Source organism: Lathyrus oleraceus, chromosome 2, assembly GCF_024323335.1.
Source record: "Lathyrus oleraceus cultivar Zhongwan6 chromosome 2, CAAS_Psat_ZW6_1.0, whole genome shotgun sequence".
NCBI lineage: Eukaryota > Viridiplantae > Streptophyta > Magnoliopsida > Fabales > Fabaceae > Lathyrus > Lathyrus oleraceus.
In genome coordinates this window covers 107,813,933-107,839,682 of record NC_066580.1, presented here as the reverse complement: position 1 = coordinate 107,839,682, position 25,750 = coordinate 107,813,933, and the positions used below count along the sequence as shown (strand labels likewise).

Sequence of the window (25,750 nt, the reverse complement as noted above, 5' to 3'; positions counted from 1 at the left end):
TGATAATCAAAGTTCTCAATTTCATTTGAAATTGAGAGGGAGACGTACCCACACGCGAGGACGACGTGGGGAACTTCCTTACCAAATCTCTGCGTATTGTATTCTTACCTTACTCCTCTTTACGTTTTTCAAACTGTTTTTGCAATATCAGTTAATGTGTGGTGATTGCTTCTTTTTCAAGACAGCAGTGGCAAGAAAACTTTAATCAAACTCCATTGCTGTTCATTAACGATCACATACACACCAACTGTTTGATAAAACGGTTAACTAGATTTTATTCATTGGAAATAGACTTTAATGATAAGTGCATTCAATTAGTTAAAATTCTGGTGTGAATTGTTTCTGTCATTCTCATTAAAATCCAGCAATTAAACTTGTGTGTCCGGCTTTCTAGTAGCGGTTCAGAATAGACGGAAGTCGATTCGGGACTGATTTTTCCGCCAACTTTGAAAACTCTGACAAAACGTTAAATCCGTTAAATTTTAAAGAGGTGATCTATTCACCCCCCCTCTCGATCACTAGCCACACCGTCTAACACTAATGAGATTACTTTATATTACCTCAAATTCTCAAGTAGCCGATATATTCACCAAAGCCTCCAACTCTTGACCATTTCACATATTAGTGGTCAAGCTTGATCTTCTGGATATCTTTCACCCTAACAAGAAAATAAGATGAAAATGAGTAACTTGATGTGCAAGTAACCATTGTTCTTCTTAACTTTATTTGTTTTCCCTAGATTTAATTGTTGTATAAATAATTGGTTTTCTAGTTTGGTTAGTTAGAAAGTTTGTTAGGTTGTTAAATTTTTTTTAACTAACTTGTAACTACCACTAGCATCTATATATGATCTATATAATCTATATATGATCTATATAGGGTAGTTAGATTTTCTCTCTCAATCTAATGAATCATTTTGGCTTCTTTCATTCTAAAATTATATTCATTCAATTTACTGCTAATAAATAAGTTACAAAAAATTACATGTGAAATAAATTCTGTGATATTATTTAATTCTACTATTAGAATAAAATATTACTCTCCCTGTCTCACAATAAATGTCCTCTTTCATATTTTTATTTGTCTTAAATTATTTATCTTTTTAAAATACCAATATGATATTTATTATTTATTTCCACTAACATACATTTATTTATTGTATTTTAATCATATAACTATTTCACTATTTATTATTAATAAGGGTATTTTAGTAAATAATATTTGTTTTATCATTGAAATCAACACAATTAATTATCATCTTAAAAAGTGTGAAAACCTCAAAGAGAACACCTATTGTGAGACGAAGGAAGTAGGATATAATATGGTTCCTATACTTTGATGTTTTTTAATTTTTAATCCCTTCATTTTAAAAACCAGATTTCTGATCCCTGAACTTTATATCACTTGAGATTTTGATGGTTCCCCTCCAATTTTGTATACGTGACAATGATGATTGGGACAAAAAAATTGTTTTTGATGAGTTGACAATGATGAGTATGATTATTTATCATTTAATATTTTTTTCTTAGTAAATTAATAATTTTAATTACATTATTTTAAATAATTATTTAGAAATTATTTAATGATAATTTTAAAATATATTTTTTTAGGAAAAAGCCCCATTTGTTTTGATAATTTCTCCAACCCATGATCTGACATCAAACAAAGCTAGTTTATGATATATAAACACTCAAACAAAATCCAAACCAAACAATGTGTTACTTTGAACATACATAATATTGTTGTCGTTTCTTGATTCAGGCATGAACATTGTTTTTCTTCTTTTGTGTCGTATTTTCCAAGCATGAACGTTGCCACCTTCATTCCTCTACACAACATGTATGCTGACATGGGAACAAATAGATTTTGCCTATGAGGTTCGGTTAGAGACAATGTTATTGAAAATAGTAATAGATCAAACAAAAACTGAACCTCTAAAGGCGTGTTATAGAAAAATTCTTAACACTGATATCTTTCCATATATTTGCAGGGCAGTTGTGAGCCAAGTTATAACAAGATACCTACCCATTCTGATTCTTTAGGTGTTTCTGTCCTTTGTGTTAGATCTTATGATAATGCTCTCATCCTTGCAAGGATACATTTCATGGAGTTAGATTCAAAAAATTGAATGCACTAAAGTATTATGGTGCATGCATCATTCTTAATGGCATATGTTATGGTATACTGGTATCTATCTATATATCTCTTTCAATTAATTTTAAGTATCTTCTGTTTTGTGCATGAGATATTCTTATATACATTGGAGTATAAGTAGTTCATTTTTTTAAAACATATTTGGTGCAGGCATCATTCTTCATGGAGTATGTTATGGCATTCGGATGGAATTGTTGCACCTCTAAAAAATGAGAACACGACTTAGCGAAGCGCAATCGCACGCTCACGGGATGGACTGAACAGAGTCACCATCGAACTTTATTTATTCCTAAAAAGGAAAAGGGAAATATCGAAAAACCAAGAAAGAACGACAATGATATTGGTCATCGCAACCAAATTAGGGTTTGGGAGTCGATTATGCAATGGGAATGTATTAGCACCTCTCACGTCTGTTGTAACAAACGGGGACCATTATGTTAGTTGTGCGCATTAGTGTTAGCTTAGAAATGTTTGACTTCTCGAGTTATTAAAAGGGAAAGAAGAATAGGATCAAAAGAAAAGAGAAAATGTTTTTGGATTTTATATTGATGTGCGAAGAAAGGAACTAAACCTAATTTTTTTATTAATGGGCCTGACAAGATTTATAAATCACGTTCCTACGTATCTCCAGGTGCAACAGAGAACTCAAGGCTTACGTAGTTCTGGGAAGAAAATGTTTGTTTGTTGGTCGATTTTAGCGAAAACATTTTTGTGTCTTTTGACAAAAACATTGTTGGCTACCCAAAAGAAGGGGAAAAGGGAATGTTTGCATCACGACCAAATGAATTTACAAATCAACATTCATGGGTTGCGTCGCAAGCTTACTCACACGTTCAGGTGGAGGAAATATTGTTTTTGCATCGTCTGAAGACAAAGTACCTTTCGTTTGAGAAAAGGGTTTCAAGATCAATTGCACAGCGGTGAGAAAAGAGTTTGATTGGTTTGAAGTATTTTTTTGGATGATGAGAGAGTTCGGAGAGGCGAGAACTATATCTCGGTTCCGAACTCTAAGGAATCCGTGGACTACGCCCCACTCCTTTTTCATCTTATTTGAAAAAGAGTTTTGATATTTTTAGATGTTTTTGAAGTTTGGCTTGAGAAAGTGCACTCGAAATTAGTCGAGGTTTATTAAGCGTTGTGGAATTGATTTGAGGATGATGAGTGTTTAGATTGACGAGAACTACATCTCAAATCTTAACTCTCAGGAGATCGTGGACTACATCCCATTCATTTCATCATTTTTATTGGAAAAGTGTTGAATAATGGTTAAGTGTTTTTTATTTTCATTGTGAAAATGGCTTGACGTTGATTTAAGCATTTGATCGACGAATGCAAAATGAGCTTGAATGAAATGGTTTGAAGGTCGAAAAATGGTTGAAAGTGAGAAGTTTGAGAAATTTGGAAGGGTAGAAATGGATTGAAAAGAAAGGTTTGAAATGGTTTGGAGATGTCTTTGAGAAAAATACTCGACGTTGAATCGAATTTTTATTTCTGTTCTTTTTGGAAATTGATTTTATTCTTGTGTTAGAAACTAATTAAACAAAACAATCAAGAAATAAAGCGCTAAAATTATTAACGTCATGGGAGTGGAGGTACATTTTGTCGAATGAGGGATATGAGATAATGAAACTATTAAATCAAAACCCAATTAATAAACGCAGTAAATGAGTGTACGTGCACGAGAAAATGGTCTCATTGTAAGAAGGCCCAAGAGTAAGCCATGTGCATTGGAGATATCAACACAACGTCATATGTACAACACACATTCATCTTAATTAAATAAAAAAAAGTAAAAATGAAGCGTGCACGGATTAAGATCGTGATGCGGGGATGCAAATCAATGTCACAAAGTGAGGTTTAATTCCTATGGAAAAGCAAACAGTATCAAAACCGATATTAAGTAAACCTCACAATCGACAAATAAAATAAGCAAGAAATCGAGAAGTGCAAACAAAACTCTAGGTAATGCGATCAAAGTCGGTTTGTGCGTATCGACAACAAATGAAACATTGTAGGAAAATGTCATAAAGCAGATAAATACAATTGATGGATCGATAAAAAATTGGACGGCATAACGACATGGAAAATGTCGAATCCGCGGATAAAAACCCAATGTTTAGGAATAAAAATAAGTCGAAGATTGGAACAAAACTACACACACATATCAAACTTTATTATTCAACAATGTCACAAAATTACAATTATCGTAATCGAAATAAAATGGAAAAAAATAAACATAAAATTAAATTACAAATAAAGTATAAATAGAGAGAACTAAATGCTACAAGCCCATAAAAAATTACAAATTATTTATTTAAAAAGAAATATCAAACACAAAACAAAAAGTTGTAAAAAAAAGTAGAAAAAACACAAAAATTAAGGTTGTGCGGAACGCAAGGGTCAAACCCAGGTCATGGGGGTTGGGAGACGTGAACCTCAACCAACTCAACCACTAACCTCAATCTGTCAAAACATGACGCCCAATAACATAAAAGGAGAAATCTCCAACAAACTGAAGTAGAAATAAAACACAAAAATAAAGTTAGGATGTGCAGGGATCAAACCCAAGTCTGGGTAGTTAGGAGCCTTTACCATCTCAACCGCTGACCTTAATCTATCAAAAAATGGAAATGAATGATATAAGAAATAAAAAAAACCCATAAATGGGAAAAAAATAAAAGGAAACAAACTCAGACCAAACAATGTCTCTCATGAACAACAACAAACTTTTCAACGTCATCAACCCCAATCTTCAACGAAATGCAATAACACTTAAACGTCTTCCTCCACTCTCATGTTCATAACATGTTAAAACATATTAAATAAATAAATTAAAAAAATAAAACAGAAAAGAAGAAAAATAAATATTGTCCTTTCTCCTTCAACTTACTCTCTCTTAAGTCTTCTTCTTCCTCAGATCCGAGGGATGTTGCGGCGACGTCAGTAGTGTGTTTTTCAGATGTTAAGGAAAGACGAAGGTGGATATGTAGGTGGAGGATGTTGTCTTTCTGGTGGTGATGAGAGCATGTAGGGTGGTGGTGATGAGAGCATGTAGAGTGGTGGAAACTTGAGTTTTAACTGTTGGGTTGTTCTTTGAATGGTGGTGTATTTATGTTATGTGGTAAGGTAGATAATAATGGAGGAAGTTTTGTTTTGCAGAAGGTTGTTTTGGAGATGGTGAAGGTTGGTTAGGTTGAGGAAGGTGAAATCGCGTTTGGAGGTTGATGGAGGTCGAAGTTTGTGGTTGTTTGAAGGATTATTGTTGGTGGTGTAATGGTGGTGTAGTGATTTACGAAGGGAGTTTCATGGTGGTTATTAAGGTGGTGGAGGAAAGAGGTGAGAGTGGTTGAGTGAGGAGCTTGAGTGGTCCGATTGTGTGGGAGTTGGTTCACGGCAGAGGGAAAAATTAAATTAAAATAAAATACATAATAAAAAATAAAATCGAAAGATCGATTAATTCTAGTTAATTATGCCGATCATTTTAACTACAAAATAAAATAAAAGAATAAAAATTGAACAAAAATCAGACGCAAAAGTGCTCGAAAAATTAAAATGACTGCACCACAATGATTAGTGTGAAATAAACTTCTCGGAAACATACAAATTTTTGACAAATTTTAAAATAAAAAATGTCGGATTAAAATGCTCAGAAGGTTCAAATTTTTATCGAAAGAATAGTCAAAAAATTAAAACGAGCACACCAAGTTAAACTACGCGAAACATAGATTAATAAAACTGATGTCTGCAAGCTCGATTTTGAAAATTTTCGCCCGCTAATTTGATATACATTTGAAAATTGATTCAACTGATTTATCTATAGATTAAAAAAAAATTCAATTGACATTCTAGGCATTATGCGTTATGGGATGCATGTTATGAAAAAACTGATATATTTTAACAACATGTGTGGAGAAGAGATATTATATGTTAATATTCTTTAACTGTTTTGTAGAAACGTTGTACTAGAAGAACATTCTTATGGAGCTATTGACTTGATGGCTACTTTTGAGAATCTTCCTAAGAGCAGTTATGCAAATTGTAGTTTCAATGGTGGTAACACAATCAAATTTGAAAATGATACATAGCTGGAACTTTCATTACAAAGAGATTATCCTCGCAACTCATCTAAACAATTTCTTACGCACATGATTACGTTTATATTGTCCCACATCATTTTCTTTAAAAAATTTAATTTATAATGCTAATTCATGCAACAAGTTTTGAATTGAAAAGTGACGACTAAAAAGGTTAGATCCAAAATGTTTCTTTTAAGTATTTTGACTAATTAATTTTAAAAAAATATATAATTTAAAATATTAATTTATTTATTTATTAATAAAAAATATATATTAATTAATATATTAACTCAATCACTAATATCATATAATTAAAAATAATATATTAATTTCAAAGAGAATATTTATTATAAGATGGGGGAAATATGATATAATATCACACGTCTCTTAAAAGTCATTGAAATTATAAAAGAGTTCAAACCTATATTAACATTTTAAAATAACAAATAAAATTTTAATTAGTCCAAACAATATCAATCTAATAGATATAAACACTAGAAAATGACAATTAAACACAATCACATCATCATGTATCTTTTAAAAGATATATTCACACTCTCTATTATTTAATTATTTTACTTATTAACTTATGATTGTGCAACTAAAAGATATATTTTTTAATCATTTAATAAATATAATTAATTTTATTACTTAATACAAATAATTATTAGTTTACGACTGTGCAACCGAATGGTAGTAAAACAATTCATAATTTTTTTATTCAATAAAATTAATAACTTTTTAATGTTCTTATTTTTAACCATCTTGAAATTATCCTTCAAAACTCAAAACCGATGAGAAAAACTTCCATTTGTATGACTCAAACTGCAAAAGAAAAACAAACAAAGAAATTGGATCCACTCAATTTCAAACTATCTTTGTTATAAAGGATATCCTCTCTCAGTCTCTTTTGAAAGAAACCACAAATTTTTGCCTCATAAAAATTGTGTGATTTTAATTTTGGGGATTTGAACAAATGAGTTAAAGATGAATAAATTGTGCAGGTGTCGTTAAGGTTGTGATAATGTCCTCTTTTAATAAATCTGTTGAAGACATTCTTTTACTCTTTCTCTTCTTTTAATTTCTCACCAAAGATGCTCAATGGTTTCTCTCATCTTAAATTACTTATATTAATTGCATAATTATTTATAGCAATATAATAATTGTACTTTCACCCATTTTTTGTCATATGAAATGACACCCACGTGAAGAATATATCTATATACAATAAAAATAAGAAATAGACAAAAACATTGAAATTAAATATTTGAAACATTAACTTTTTTTATATAATACTACATTTGTTCTATAAGTAATTGTTAAATTTGAAGAAAAAATATTCTAAAATAATTTTATTTTTTCAACTTTTAAAATAATATTATTTACACTTTTTCTCAATTATATTCTTTAATTAACATTATATTCATCACTATAACGTGGTTTAAATTTGTATTTATGATAATAATTAACCAAAAGTTAATGGAAAAAATATTAGGTGATTGATTGAAATTTAGTTAATCAAAATGTTCATTCATTCGTCATTGGAATAAATCATTTCAAAGTTAATTCTTTTTATAAAATAATTTATTTTCACTAAATTCGCATAACGGTATATAAAATAAAATTGATATCTAAAAATGATTTGTCCATCATATTAAATCGGGAAAAAAACTAGGAGATATTAGATTTTTCTAAATCACACTATTCATTCACATCAAATTAGAATATCAATAAATTAGAAATTCAAATTTATTCTAATAAACACTTTTAAAATTTCATAAATCCCTCCATTGTGAATTTGACCAGAGGGGAAGCAGTGCCAATCTACACCTTTAAAATTTCATATTTTTATGTTTTTTAGATTTTAGATTTTTTATCCTATAGTTAAAATTTCACTTCACACATATTTCATGGGAGAGAATCTACTCCCGTGAAGTTGGACATTAATAGGGGAGAGTGGACAAAGCATGATATGAGAGAGAAATAAGAGCGTGACATTAATAGGATAGAAAAGAGAGTAAAAAGGCCTAAGAGAGAGAGAGGGACAATTTTATGGGTGCAAACATATAATTTCAGGGGGTTCAAAGTTGAAAAACTTACGAAAATTGATGTATAATTTTAATTTTAGACGGTGCAGTTGCATCTCCTAGTTTGTACGGTTACAAGATAATTTGGCAAGTATTATACTCTTCTAGGCTAATTACATATTCTCAAACTCTAATAAAAAAATTTCAATTCTAAACTATCATATATGATACAAGGAAATAATTCAACTCTTTGATATAGATTTTTAATTCTAAATAATCATATATATTGAGAAATATTTATATATGTAGTAAGTAAATAAATTGAGTTGTCATGTGAGGAATATTATTTTAATTAGTGGTGGTCTAAGTGGAAAAGTTATATTTTGTAAGAACAAATTTAGGTCTATAATGTATCTCTAAAATTTTGATGATAATAAAGGATGAACCAAAAATGGTACCTTAACGAAATTTTTCTAAGTATGCAGGACTCTAATCAAAATAGTCAGATAAACACTCATCAGATACATAATCAAGTTTTGATATACCACTTAGAAGATACGCAAGCAGAATCTCTGACTCTGATCAACACAAACGTAAACTAAATAAGAGACATCATATACTCTGAAGCGGAAGAATTACTCTAGAATCTGAAGTCTTGCGCTCTGATGAAATCAAGTGAAAAGAAGCTCTGAAGACAACCAGCAACAAGCATCTATCGGATGATACTCTTCTGAATAGAGACTCTGAAGTTCGATCCATCTAATTCAGAGTACTTAGTGTAACACCCTTCTAAAATACCCCAATTATTTAATTAAAATAACAACATAAATCAGAGTAATCATGCAGTTAAGGGTGTCACACAATCACTTCACACCAATCACCGTAATATTTAGTCATGCTCATTATTTAATTCAAAACATAAATCTTTGCATAATACGCAGCGGATAGAAATCTCATCAATCATGTAAAACATGTAACATACTACATGTAAACTAGTTCAACAATCGTCAACAACACAATTAAAATGTTCCCTCCCGATGTTACATCTATCAGAGCATGACCCACAAAGGAGACTACACTAGACTCCAAGCATTAGCTTCTACTCAACTCATTGCTCGTTACCTGAAAAATAGTTGTAAGGGTGAGTTCCTCAATCGATATAATAAGCATTATAAAATATCATGTCATGTTAAGTAATTTAACACATTAATCACCCTAATCACATCACACATTCAGTAACGGCACATCAACTCAAACATACGTATAATATTGGAATACATCCATTCATATTATACGCCATACACATATCTTGCAATGAGACTCCATGCATGCGGTACCGACTATTCGTGAACATATAGTTCACCTCACCGATCAAACCCAGATACGGCTACCAAGCCCACTAGTCCCACTCAATTGAGACCTAGTGACTCACTCACTAATTCCTCACCACGGGGATTAGCTACCACCAACTCACTAATTCCTCACCACGGGGATTAGCTACCACCAACTCACTAATTCCTCACCACAGGGATTAGCTACCACCAACTCACTAATTCCTCACTATGGGAATTAGCTACCACCATAAAGACTACAATATGCATGCTAAATCACCTAGCAATGCAAAATCATCAACAATAATCCACAATGGACTTATGCTCACACTCTAAGCCATAAAACAGTCCATTCACAAACACATGCATAATATATACACTCATAGCATTATGCATACCATCATACATCATCAACACATTCATCAAAACATCATATCATGTCAATTAATCAATCACAGTATTAGCACACTCTACTAATACCTACACTGCTCAAAACGGCGGGAATTAATCCCTATTACATCATAGGCCAACATAGGTCAACCCTCAAATAGGCACACAAAATTTAAAACACCAATTTTCCACTCTGCAACAGTGTTAACCGGTTAACGCCCTGGGTTAACCGGTTAACGCAGCACAAACACGCTTCCTGCCCAAAACTTAACAGTGTTAACCGGTTAACGCCCTGGGTTAATCGGTTAACGCAGACAGAACAGCAACATCTCAGCAATCACAACAGTGTTAACCGGTTAACACCCTGGGTTAACCGGTTAACGCAGACAAAACAGCAATTATTCACAATCCAACACAGTGTTAACCGGTTAACACCCTGGGTTAACCGGTTAACGCAAGACAGAAAGCTGTTCCTGCGCTAACACAAGGCAGAATGCAGAATTCTCCGCATTTTCCGCCGTTGGAGGACTTCCGGACCTCCGATTCCAATTCCGTAAAAAGCTATACGTTCGGAAATTCACAACTAACCCAAACACAGATTCAATTACAGTCTAAACATAATTTATCCAACATAATTTCCAGCATTCAAAATCCCAATTAGGGTCAATTCAACGGTTTATCACTACCCATTACATGCTAACCCATAATACCCATTAAACGACGATAAACCCCCCTTACCTGAGTTAATCCGGCGAATCTTTAAGCTTCAGCTCTTCCCTTCTTCAACCTCCTTCCTCTTGCTCTGCCTCTTTGCCCTTTTCCTCTTTCTGAGCCGCTTCTCTGTTTTCACGTGAAAACTCTTTTTACCAAAAAATGGGATTCTTTTCCTTATTTCCAACTTATATATTTTCCAATAATTATTATTCCCAAAATAATAATAATAATAATCCAATAATAAAATAACCCAATTATTTGATTAAATTAATAATATACTATTAACTTAATTTAAATAATTATTTTATTTTATTGGGGTGTTACAACTCTCCCCCACTAAAAGAGTTTTCGTCCTCGAAAACATACCTCAAGCGAATAACTCCGGATAAGACTCCTTCATCTGACTCTCCAGTTCCCAAGTCACATTGCCACCTGCTGGTCCTCCCCAAGCTACCTTCACCAAGGCAATCTTTTTACCCCGCAACTGCTTCAACTCCCGATCCTCGATCCTCATAGGTGATGTTTCAACAGTCAGGTTATCTCTCACCTGTACATCATCTACTTGGACTACATGCGACGGATCATGAATGTACCTCCTCAACTGAGACACATGAAAAACCTCATGCAAATTCGCAAGCGACGGCGGTAAAGCGATACGATAGGCTACCTCTCCTATCCTCTCCAAAATCTGATAAGGACCAATAAATCGAGGTGTCGACTTCTTCGACTTCAAAGCTCGACCAACACCAGTTATCGGAGTAACACGAAGAAACACATGATCTCCCTCTTGGAACTCAAGTGACTTCCTCCTCTTGTCATGATAACTCTTCTGACGACTCTGAGCAATTCTCATCTTCTCCTGAATCATCTTAATCTTTTCCGTAGTTTGTTGAACAATCTCCGGTCCAACCACAGCACTCTCACCGGACTCATACCAACATAAAGGTGTCCGACATCTCCTACCATACAAAGCTTCAAACGGTGCCATACCAATGCTCGAATGAAAACTATTGTTGTAGGTAAACTCAATCAAGGGCAAATAACAATCCCAAGCACCTCCTTTTTCCAAAACACAAGCCCTCAAAAGATCCTCTAGTGACTGAATCGTCCTCTCAGTCTGACCATCAGTCTGCGGATGATATGCAGAACTCAATCTCAACTTAGATCCCAAAGCCCTCTGCAAACCTTCCCAGAACTTCGATGTAAATCTAGGATCTCTGTCCGAAACAATACTCGACGGAATACCATGCAAACTTACAATCTTCTCAATATACAACTCAGCTAATCTCTCTAACGGATAATCCATTCTGATCGGAATAAAATGAGCCGATTTCGTCAATCTGTCAATAATCACCCAAATAGCTTCAAAATTCTTACTTGTCCTCGGTAAACCAGAAACAAAATCCATACTGATACTATCCCACTTCCACTCTGGAATAGCCAACGGTTGCATTAGCCCAGACGACTTCTGATGCTCAATCTTTGACTTCTGACAAGTCAAACAAGAATAAACAAAACTCGCTATTTCTCTTTTCATTCCCGGCCACCAAAATAACTTTTTCAAATCATGATACATCTTCGTAGCTCCAGGATGAATACTCAAGCCACTACGATGTCCTTCCTCCAGAATACTCTTCTTAAGTTCGGTAACCTCCGGGATACACACCCGATTACCAAATTTCAAAACACCATTCTCATCAACTCTGAATTCACCACCTTGGCCTTGATTCACTAAAGTCAACTTATCAACCAAAAACACATCGGATTTCTGACCCTCTCTAATCTCATCCAGAATACCACTCGTTAACTTTAACATTCCCAATTTAACACTATTGTGAGTACTCTCACACACCAAACTCAAGTCTCTAAACTGCTCAATTAAATCCAATTCCCTAACCATTAACATAGACATATGTAATGATTTCCGACTCAATGCATCAGCCACTACATTTGCTTTACCCGGATGGTAATTCAAACCAAAGTCATAATCCTTCAGAAACTCTAACCATCTCCTCTGTCTCATATTCAGCTCTTTCTGATCAAACAAATACTTTAAACTTTTATGGTCACTGAAAACTTCAAATCTTGACCCGTACAAATAATGCCTCCATAACTTCAGAACAAACACCACAGCCCCCAACTCTAAATCGTGCGTCGGATAGTTCCTCTCATGAACCCTCAGTTGTCTCGAAGCATAAGCTATAACCTGCTTATTCTGCATCAACACACCACCCAAACCCAATAATGAAGCATCACAGTAAACCTCAAATGGTTCCGACGAACTCGGTAATATCAGAATAGGAGCAGTAGTTAACCTTCTCTTTAACTCTTGGAAACCTTCTTCACATTTTGAGTCCCAAACAAATGCTTGCCCTTTTCTAGTCAACATCGTCAACGGTAACGCCAACTTAGAAAATCCCTCAATGAACTTCCTATAATAACCAGCCAAACCAAGGAAACTTCGAATCTCAGCAACAGACTTAGGAGCTTCCCACTTAGATACCGCTTCTATCTTAGAAGGATCAACAGCAACACCACCTCTTGAAATCACATGACCAAGAAAACTAACCTCTTCTAACCAAAATTCACACTTGGATAGTTTAGCAAATAACTTCTTTTCTCGGAGAACTCCTAAAACCACTCTCAAATGTTCAGCATGCTCTTCTTCAGATTTCGAATACACCAAAATGTCATCAATAAACACCACAACAAACTTGTCTAGGTACGGATGGAAAATCCTATTCATATACTCCATAAATACTCCAGGCGCATTAGTCACACCAAAAGGCATTACAGAATACTCATAATGTCCATACCTTGTTCTGAAAGCAGTCTTCTGAATATCCTCAGTTTTCACACGTATCTGATGATACCCAGATCTCAAATCTATCTTGCTGAACACACTCGCACCAACCAACTGATCCATCAAATCATCAATCCTCGGCAAAGGATACCGATTCTTGATCGTCACTTTATTCAGTTGCCTGTAGTCCACACACAACCTCATAGTACCTTCTTTCTTCTTAACCAATAACACTGGTGCACCCCACGGTGACACACTCGGACGAATAAATTTCTTATCCAACAGATCTTCCAACTGACTCTTCAATTCAGCTAACTCAACAGCAGACATCCGGTACGGAGCCATCGATATCGGCCTAGTACCAGGTACCAAATCAATCGAGAACTCAACTTCACGCTCTGGCGGTAATTCATTCACTTCTTCAGGAAACACATCAGGAAAATCACACACCACGGCTAGATCGCAAATCACCAGTTTATCTTTAGCCTCCAAGGTCGCTAACAGCATAAACAACTCTGCCCCATCTGCTACTGCCTTATCCACCTGCCTTGCTGATAGAAACAAACTCCTTCCTTCCTCAATCTCAGGAAATATCACAGTCTTATCAAAACAGTTGATAGAAACTCGGTTAAACACCAACCAGTTCATACCCAAGATAACATCGATCTGCACTAATGGAAGACACACAAGGTCCATCCCAAAGTCTCTACCAAAAATACTCAAAGGACAATTCAAACAAACTGAAGTAGTAGTCACTGAACCCTTCGCAGGAGTATCAATCACCATACTTCCACGCATCTCAGATATCTCTAACTTAAGTTTCACAGCACAGTCCAAAGATATAAAGGAATGAGTAGCACCGGTGTCAATAATAGCTACAAGAGGAAAGCCATTAATATAACACGTACCTCGGATCAGACGATCATCTGCAGAAGTCTCAGAACCCGATAAAGCAAAGACCTTGCCTCCCGACTGGTTCTCTCTCTTCGGCTTAGGACACTGTGGGCTAATATGACCCAACTCTCCACAGTTGAAACAAGTCACAGTCTTCGACCGGCACTCTGCAGCCAAATGACCACCTTTTCCACACTTGAAACACTTCCTCACAGCACTGGTACACTCATGGACACGATGTCCAGCCTGACCACACCTGTAACACTTAGCAGGGGCACTAGAGTCTCCCCCACTAGGCCTCTTCATTCCACTCTGCTTCTGGAAACCTTTGCCAGCTGCATACGGTTTTCCACGATCATTCTGATTCTTGCCTTTCCTATCAACTCTCTGCTGATAGCTCTCTGCTCTGGCTTTGGAATCCTGTTCAAAAATCCTGCAACAGTCAACCAAGTCAGAAAACACTCTGATCCGCTGATATCCAATAGCCTGCTTGATCTCAGGACGCAACCCGTTCTCAAACTTCACACATTTTGAAAATTCTCCAGCAGCCTCATCATAGGGAGTGTAATACTTTGACAGCTCTGTGAACTTAGCAGCATACTCAGTAACAGACCTGTTACCCTGCTTCAATTCCAAGAACTCTATCTCTTTCTTTCCTCTGACATCCTCTGGAAAATACTTCCTCAGAAATCTCTCTCTGAACACAGCCCAAGTGATCTCAGCATTCCCAGCAGATTCCAATTCAGTGCGGGTAGCAACCCACCAATCATCAGCTTCCTCTGACAGCATATGCGTACCGAACCTGACCTTCTGGTTATCGGCACATTCAGTCACTCGGAAGATCCTCTCTATCTCCTTCAACCACTTCTGAGCACCATCTGGATCGTATGCTCCCTTGAACATTGGAGGATTGTTCTTCAGGAACTCACTCAGTTGACGAGCAGCTCCCATTCCCACAACATTCGGATTCTCTCCAAGTACTCCAGCTAGCATACCCAGAGCCTCAGCAATCGCAGCATCGTCTCTACCTCTTCCAGCCATCTCTATTCTGAAAACCCAACAAGCTAAAACAATAAGTACTGATAGGGTTACACAACACCTATCCCGTACAGGGGAAACAGAATAATTACGACTCGACTCGACCGACTATGCTCTGATACCACTAATGTAACACCCTTCTAAAATACCCCAATTATTTAATTAAAATAACAACATAAATCAGAGTAATCATGCAGTTAAGGGTGTCACACAATCACTTCACACCAATCACCGTAATATTTAGTCATGCTCATTATTTAATTCAAAACATAAATCTTTGCATAATACGCAGCGGATAGAAATCTCATCAATCATGTAAAACATGTAACATACTACATGTAAACTAGTTCAACAATCGTCAACAACACAATTAAAATGTTCCCTCCCGATGTTACATCTATCAGAGCATGACCCACAAAGGAGACTACACTAGACTCCAAGCATTAGCTTCTACTCAACTCATTGCTCGTTACCTGAAAAATAGTTGTAAGGGTGAGTTCCTCAATCGATATAATAAGCATTATAAAATATCATGTCATGTTAAGTAATTTAACACATTAATCACCCTAATCACATCACACATTCAGTAACGGCACATCAACTTAAACATACGTATAATATTGGAATACATCCATTCATATTATACGCCATACACATATCTTGCAATGAGACTCCATGCATGCGGTACCGACTATTCGTGAACATATAGTTCACCTCACCGATCAAACCCAGATACGGCTACCAAGCCCACTAGTCCCACTCAATTGAGACCTAGTGACTCACTCACTAATTCCTCACCACGGGGATTAGCTACCACCAACTCACTAATTCCTCACCACGGGGATTAGCTACCACCAACTCACTAATTCCTCACCACGGGGATTAGCTACCACCAACTCACTAATTCCTCACTATGGGAATTAGCTACCACCATAAAGACTACAATATGCATGCTAAATCACCTAGCAATGCAAAATCATCAACAATAATCCACAATGGACTTATGCTCACACTCTAAGCCATAAAACAGTCCATTCACAAACACATGCATAATATATACACTCATAGCATTATGCATACCATCATACATCATCAACACATTCATCAAAACATCATATCATGTCAATTAATCAATCACAGTATTAGCACACTCTACTAATACCTACACTGCTCAAAACGGCGGGAATTAATCCCTATTACATCATAGGCCAACATAGGCCAACCCTCAAATAGGCACACAACATTTAAAACACCAATTTTCCACTCTGCAACAGTGTTAACCGGTTAACGCCCTGGGTTAACCGGTTAACGCAGCACAAACACGCTTCCTACCCAAAACTTAACAGTGTTAACCGGTTAACGCCCTGGGTTAATCGGTTAACGCAGACAGAACAACAACATCTCAGCAATCACAACAGTGTTAACCGGTTAACACCCTGGGTTAACCGGTTAACGCAGACAAAACAGCAATTATTCACAATCCAACACAGTGTTAACCGGTTAACACCCTGGGTTAACCGGTTAACGCAAGACAGAAAGCTGTTCCTGCGCTAACACAAGGCAGAATGTAGAATTCTCCGCATTTTCCGCCGTTGGAGGACTTCCGGACCTCCGATTCCAATTCCGTAAAAAGCTATACGTTCGGAAATTCACAACTAACCCAAACACAGATTCAATTACAGTCTAAACATAATTTATCCAACATAATTTCCAGCATTCAAAATCCCAATTAGGGTCAATTCAACGGTTTATCACTACCCATTACATGCTAACCCATAATACCCATTAAACGACGATAAACCCCCCTTACCTGAGTTAATCCGGCGAATCTTTAAGCTTCAGCTCTTCCCTTCTTCAACCTCCTTCCTCTTGCTCTGCCTCTTTGCCCTTTTCCTCTTTCTGAGCCGCTTCTCTGTTTTCACGTGAAAACTCTTTTTACCAAAAATGGGATTCTTTTCCTTATTTCCAACTTATATATTTTCCAATAATTATTATTCCCAAAATAATAATAATAATAATCCAATAATAAAATAACCCAATTATTTGATTAAATTAATAATACTATTAACTTAATTTAAATAATTATTTTATTTTATTGGGGTGTTACAACTCTCCCCCACTAAAAGAGTTTTCGTCCTCGAAAACATACCTCAAGCGAATAACTCCGGATAAGACTCCTTCATCTGACTCTCCAGTTCCCAAGTCACATTGCCACCTGCTGGTCCTCCCCAAGCTACCTTCACCAAGGCAATCTCTTTACCCCGCAACTGCTTCAACTCTCGATCCTCGATCCTCATAGGTGATGTTTCAACAGTCAGGTTATCTCTCACCTGTACATCATCTACTTGGACTACATGCGACGGATCATGAATGTACCTCCTCAACTGAGACACATGAAAAACCTCATGCAAATTCGCAAGCGACGGCGGTAAAGCGATACGATAGGCTACCTCTCCTATCCTCTCCAAAATCTGATAAGGACCAATAAATCGAGGTGTCAACTTCTTCGACTTCAAAGCTCGACCAACACCAGTTATCGGAGTAACACGAAGAAACACATGATCTCCCTCTTGGAACTCAAGTGACTTCCTCCTCTTGTCATGAAAACTCTTCTGACGACTCTGAGCAATTCTCATCTTCTCCTGAATCATCTTAATCTTTTCCGTAGTTTGTTGAACAATCTCCGGTCCAACCACAGCACTCTCACCGGACTCATACCAACATAAAGGTGTCCGACATCTCCTACCATACAAAGCTTCAAACGGTGCCATACCAATGCTCGAATGAAAACTATTGTTGTAGGTAAACTCAATCAAGGGCAAATAACAATCCCAAGCACCTCCTTTTTCCAAAACACAAGCCCTCAAAAGATCCTCTAGTGACTGAATCGTCCTCTCAGTCTGACCATCAGTCTGCGGATGATATGCAGAACTCAATCTCAACTTAGTTCCCAAAGCCCTCTGCAAACCTTCCCAGAACTTCGATGTAAATCTAGGATCTCTGTCCGAAACAATACCCTAGGACCTCTTGTATCTGATGTTGGCGTTGCCATTGTCAGAAATAAGATGACAGATGATCAGAAGCGCGTCTTCAAAAACCATCACAAAGCCAGAACAATTTTGCTGAATGCCATTTCCTACAATGAATATGAAAAGATCACAAACAGGGAAACCGCTAAAGAAGTACTTGACTCCCTGAGGATGACTCACGAAGGAAATTCACAAGTCAAAGAGACAAAGGCTCTGGCTCTAATTCAGAAGTACGAAGCTTTCAAGATGGAGGATGATGAAGCTATAGAGGTAATGTTTTCTAGATTTCAAACTTTAATTGTAGGACTCAAGGTTCTGGACAAAGGCTACACAACTGCAGATCATGTCAAAAAGATCGCCAGAAGCTTACCAAAGAAGTGGAGACCCATGGTCACCGCATTAAAATTGTCAAAGGATCTGAACAACATCAACCTTGAAGAACTCGTTAGATCCCTTAGAAGTCACGAGATAGAACTTGAGGAAGATGAGCCTTAAAGGAAGATCAAATTTGTAGCACTAAAGTCCAGATCTGAGAGACGTAAACCAGAAAGGAACAAAGCCTTCCAAGTTGAAGAGGAAGACAATGGCGACTCTGAAAAAGAAGACTTTGATGATGAAGAAGAGTTATCCATTTTAACTAGAAGAGTAAAACAACTCTGGAGAAAAAGGAATAATAACTTCAGAAGACCAAGACCCAAGGGAGATCACTAAGAATCAACTTCCAGAGGCAAATCAAACAAAGAGGTAACATGCTATGAATGTAAGGAAACAGGTCATTATAGAAATGAATGCTCAAAGCTGAAGAAAGAAAGCTCCAGAAGTGAAAGTTGCAAGAAAAGCTCCTTTAAATCCAAGAAGGGAATCATGGCCACCTGGGACGACAGTGGATCTGATTCCTCTGAATCAGACTCTGAAGAATAGACGAATGTTGCCTTCATGGCTATCACTTCTAGAAACACATCAGATGGAGAGTCTGACCCTGAAGAGGTGTTTTCTGATCTTTCTCGCTCTAACCTTGAATCACGCCTTTCTGAATCTTTGAACTCATCTCAAAACCAATTAAGTGATAATGGTTATGATATAATCTTCAATCAAAAAACATGTAAAGCAATTAATCAGAATAATGGAACAGTTCCATTCACTGACAAGAGGAAAAACAACATTTACAAAATAAATCTTTCAGATCTAAAAGATCAAAATGTAAAATGTTTGATGATAAAAACTTTAAAATATATATATGATGACAATAAAGATAAATGACAATAATAAACATGCATGATGAGTTTATACAATGATGATGATGATTACTTGAATATAAATTACAAAGTAACAACATAAAAAATAACAAAGTAACAATGATAAAGTGACAATAACAATGGTTAGTGGTAATTAAAGTTAGTAAACTTGAGTTATGACTAGTATTATGTACAAGTTCAACACTTGAGGATTATCTATCCTTAGGTCAAAAGATTCAAAATATGGCGCATCAGGGGATAACTTACAACATTCAAAATATCACTGATATAAAGTATTGAAGATGATTAAATGATCAACTTACAACAGATTTATAATAATGAAAGTTATGCAAACCCCAAGTCCATCTATCAATAGCTTGACAAAAGGAAGACTAATCCAACTCAAGGGTTTAAGGTTAATGTTTTGATTAAATGATTAAGTTGTAAAAGTTAGAAAGATCAATATACAATATGAACAGGTTAACAATAAGGGTTAGATGGTTAGTATAACAATAATAACAAAATGGGACAAATGAAACCACAATGTAGTATGTACATAACCAAAGTTTTATTTATGTGTCAAATGATCCAAGTTGGTTGATGTTAGATGCCCAAAAGTGCTTATTTGAGCTATCATATGTGGGCATCTTTCACTCTTTTTCCTTGCTAAAATTGTCAAAACCACATTTGTTTTACATGGAATGCATTACATTGATAAACAAGCTTGGCGCCTTTGATTTGTGTGTTATTGTGCAGGAAAGACATGAACTAATTGAAAATGAAGACACAAGAAAATTGGCAAAGGAACCAAAGAATACAAGCATTTCATCAGCCTGCTCGCTAGGCGAGGCTGTGGCGAAGCATTGGTTCGCTAGGCGAGTTCCAGGCGAAAAGCTCCAGTAAATTGTCAAATTAATTCGCTAGGCGAGCTGAAGGCGAAGGTGGTAGCGAGTTCGTTCTGTTTTGGTGAAAAACGCAGCCAGCACTCACTCGCTAGGCGAAGCTCTAGCGAGTCCCCAGCGAGCATTCCAGTAGCAAAACCTCTCAACCTCGCTGGGGCGAAGGTTGAAGCGTGTCCTTCGCTAGGCGAAGGTATGTTCGCTAGGCGAACATGACAGTTTAGCAGGCCCTGTTTTCTCTGGGCGCAGGGGCCTTATGTGCCCATTTTAGACCCTCGCTAGGCGAGCCATTCTGCTCGCCTAGCGAACATGACAGCCCAACAGTGGTCTATAAGTAGCAGGTGCCACTTTTGAGCATCATACCTCATTTTTACCAACTTTTTCCATTTCTGTACTTTTTAGAGATATTTTTACAGCATTGTTTTGGGAGCTTTTATGCCCTAGTTTTTCATTTCTCTTCATCTAGCAACCATCTTCCACAAAAAGAAGGTGGATTCCCATCCAACTTCGATTATCCGACTTGGATGTTGATCAACCTTCTTTCCTTACTTGCCGACCAAGCTACCATGAAAATGAGTAGCTAAGTCATCCATTTGTCAAGGTTAGATGTAGGTGATTACTAGCTTTGTGTGTAAATGTAAGGATCCTCATATGTAAACTCTTTAACGGTAAATATATGATGAAAACTTTGTTTCTATTTAAAACTCTTTGTGTTGGTTTATGATCGAGAGATGTTTACCGACTCTTGACCTAGGTTTTCATCCAAACTTGTTTGTTAGCTAGAGATAGCAATGAATGATTTTGTTCACCATAAGGTTGAACCAAAAAGTTGTCATTTTGATAGATTGTGTTCGAGAGAAACAATGGATCAAAATGGCAAAACTCACAATGTGTGTTCGAGAGAAACATGTTGAGAGGACTTTGTGAAATAATTTATCATCTAAAGGAGTTTATAAGATTGTTGACCGAGCAAATACATGCAAAGTGATCATTGAAACCTAACTTTGACAATATTTCTCATTTAATCAAACCATAACTTTTACCGCAATTTATTACTTTTTATGCAAGATAACTTGATTAAAACCAAAACCCTATTGTTACATTAAGTTAAGATTAATACAACCATTGAACGGCAGTGATATCTTACAATCTCTGTGGATACGATAACAAAAACCCGACACGAAATATACATTTCAACAGTTGATATAGAGGCAACCTATCTATGCTTCAAAGTACGATGAATAAAACCTTGATCATTCGTTAGTAGGTTTGCAACATAGAAGGTTCAAACATCCCTAATCAATCCAATATCATGACAACATAGACTTCATTAGCCACTAATGTTCAAGACCGCATAACTCAATGAAAAAGTACACAAATGAAATGAAATAGAGCATAATAAAATAGTAGAGGCAAAAATAATATGAGTCTATGTTGGAAATATTTTCAAAAAAATAAATATAAGTCAGATGAAAAATAAAATGAAATGGAAAATAAATAGGATAAAAAATAAAGTAAAAGTGAAAGATATAAAAATAGGGACATAATGCATGCGCTGGGTTTAAACCCTTGACCTTGGGGTCATGGGGGATCAACCCCCTCATCCATTGGGACAAGCGCCCACTTGTAATCAGAATGCACACTTATCAAATAAAATATTAAGTCAAATATTAAAATAACATGCGCGCTAAAATGAACCAATCAGGACAAGACGCGACAAATGTTTGAATTTGAAAAACATGTGTGACAACAGACCTTGTATCACCTTTAACCTCAGAAGACCAAAATCCAAACTCTGAAACTCGTGTTTTAAAAGGGATTCAAACATGGAATCAACCTCCAAACACTTCATCATTCTCCTCTCCACACCCATGAGCCATTGATTGACTCTGAGTGTGGAGTATTTTTCATGAACACACAAAAATGAAATGACCTAAAAATAAAACTAAATGGTTGATATGAAGTAATCAAAGTTTAAACCATGGGGTTAAGCTTCGGTGAGTGATTTCGAGTGCAATGGTAACTCATTTGAGTGAAAGGGATGAGTGAAACTACCTGTTCGGAATCGATTTCAAAGTGGTGCTTCGATGACAATGGACTGCAGAAGGGAGATGTTTGCAAGGCGAGTTAGTGTTTGGGAAATCTTGAGTGAGGTTGAGGGATGGATTCGAGGTGGTTAGTTTAAACTGAAATACCTTGAAACTCAGAAAGAGTATCTCTATTTCTGAAGATGGAAATCGATATTGTAGAAAAATGTATTTGGATTTTCAAGCTTATCTTTCAGATTGGACACCTTCCCCTATTTGGAGGGAGAAATGAGAGGGTTTTGTTCAGAAAGGTGTGAAGCTCAAAGATGACAAAATGAGAGGCTTGTAGAGGAAGCATTGCTGAGGTTCTGACCTAGTTTGCCTCCCCATTTGGTTTTTATGCACTCTAGAATGGAAATGGAGGGGCAAGGGTGATTCAAACATGGTTGTGGTCCCTTTTGCTTTTAACCATTTTGGGAAATTTGAAATTTTTGCACATGGTTCGGGTTCTTTGGTTTGTGACCCTCTTGCATCCAAGTTGACTTCTAAACATATCTCACTATGATATGAAATATGTTAGAGGTAAAATGGAATTTGAAAAAAGTGATTTGGGGACCTGGTGGATCAAAATGCAAATTCTGGCTGAATTGGTTTGGTTTGTGCATCATGACAATTGCCTATTTTTGAACTAAGAAATGAAATTAGCTCGTGAATTTTGCATGAAATTTGTGCCAAATGTTCCTTGCCATGTCCTTGATCAGATCCAAAATAAACCAAGTCAAAAGGAGTTGTGGTTTGGAAATGGAAATATGGTAAAGTGGTGGTCTTGGTCATGTTTTAGGAAATGCTAGGCATATTGGACCAGCTTGGCCAATGTAAAAATTGAAGTCGTTGCTCAATGAATTAGGTCTTGGGCATTGAAACAAAGTTGAAGAGGAACTAAATTAGGACATTTGGCTCAAAGAACATCTTGATATCTTGCAAGATGAAAAACTTATGGAGTTTGGACCAAATCATAGGCCATTCTTGCCAAAATGTGACCAACCAACATGATCTAAAATCATAGGCCATTCTTTAAGGAACAATGGTGTATGTTTGAAGCTCATGTGATCATATCATGATGTAAAATGAGGCTTGGAGCTTTGTGGAGTGATTTTAGGTCAAGTTCATGGGTAAAATCAAGGCATTGGAAGTCCAAAGTTCATGATCAAACCAAGTACTTGTGACATGAGTTGAGTGAGCGTTTGAATGGTGAATTATGGTTGAAACTGACTTAAATTGATGTTGAATGAGTAGTGGTGCGATAAGATGATCAAGTAAAGCAAAACCAATGATCAAATGATGCCTAAATCAGGGTTTCTTGAATCATAAGTTTCATCAAGAACCATGGTCAGACAAATTAGGGTTTGGTGATGCAAGGTATGTATTGAGATGTTTAAAAGGATTGGAATATGAACAAACTTTGGATTTTGAGGGTCCTCAATGACACGGTCATGATTCAAGGTGAACCATGACTTGTACAAGCCAATGAGGGTCAAGAGCTAGGGTTAGGGTCATTGGGTGAGTAAATGAATCTTGATATATCTTCAAAGGGGAATCACCATACAAATTGGGTTTGGAGAGTGAGTGAGATGACTTGAATGATCCTCCAAGCTTGTTGGATGCTTGAGGATAAAGATTAGGGTGAAGGTGGCTTGGGCCCACCTCAACATGATTAAAGGGTCTTGAGATTCACAGATGAATCTTATGCCTTTGGTTTGTGGGACATTGAGGATCATTAAGTACAAATTCATATGAGATGACATGTATGGCATGAAGGCTCATGAAATAGGGTTAAAGAGGGTGATGTGGAGGTAAGGTAAATTTGAGGGTATGACATATACTTATTCAATATATATTCTTTCTTATAAGTATAATCATTAAAATTTGCATTAATTACGAATCACATATACATGAAAGGTAGTTAAAATATTGAATGAATTAGGATTTGGCCTTAACAAGGGGTCTTGGTTGATGTCTTTGTTCTTTCTAGTTTGTCTTCGCTCGATTTGTTTACTCGAATAATCTAGTTTTTTTTTTAATTCTCAAAATAACCCATATTCTAGATATTTTTCCAAAATAACCAACTTTGAAGCATTATTGTCATACTAATTGACGATTTCTCTCTAATTTAAAGAGGTGGCGCCAATTGGATTGGCCTCTGCACCTAGTGCTGCCAATTCAATTGGCGTCTATGTGTAAGTTTTAAGTGAAATCGCCAATTAGATTGGCATCAGTGTGTGTTATGTTATTTTTAGTATAAATAGATGTGGGGTGTGATTCATATTTTCATATCTCTTCTCATTTATTGAAAATATGGTTCATCTTCGTCGTCACAAAAGAAATGTGATTTATTCGAGAGACAAGCCTCCGATTGAGATGCTCTTCTAGAACATCTGTAGTTTCAAGCAACTACATAGGGAGTTGATTTGTTGGTTAGACGGAGACATACCTGAAAGTAAAAAAAATAAAAGTATTGAGAGACACGATGCCATACGTGGGTGGGTGCGAGTTAAAAATGATAAGGATGTGAGAGAAATGATGTTTGGACCAAATGATATCAGTTTGATTGTTGTAATCAGTTAGAAATATTGTGTTTAAATGGTGTGGTTAAATATTTTTATCTGTTTTGATATTTGTTGTATGTGTTGTTTATTTAGACTTGTCGTTGTTCGTTTTGTGATATTTGGTTTCTTATTGGAAAGTGTTGTTGTTTTTAAGTGTGTTTAATTTGGGGTGGTGCTTGTTGTTAACATTGTTGTAACAAAAAGTTATTTATATACAAAGTTTAAAGTTACAAAAATTGAAAGGAGAAACGAAATTATGATGCAGAGGGTGCTCTGACATTGGAATAATATTTCCGATTGTGTCCGGCCTGACGACATATACTATATTATCTTATCATTTTATTAGCCGTATCCATTTTTGTTCTAATTCACATGCTATTTTTGCGTACTTTTTTCTTTCTTCGCATCTCATCGTTGTGCCAAACTATGTCCCTTTGATATGGAGGTTAATATTCCACCATTGTTAGCACTGCGAAGCTTCGTTGTAGATATTCATAATGTTAATGACTTTGTAAACATCATATAGA

General features: G+C 36.0%; 1 pseudogene; it reads right to left on the bottom strand.

Moving 5' to 3' along the window:
- The window catches only part of LOC127122110 (phosphate transporter PHO1-like), a 67,125-nt pseudogene that overhangs the window by 28,598 nt on the left and 12,777 nt on the right, over nt 1–25,750 (bottom strand).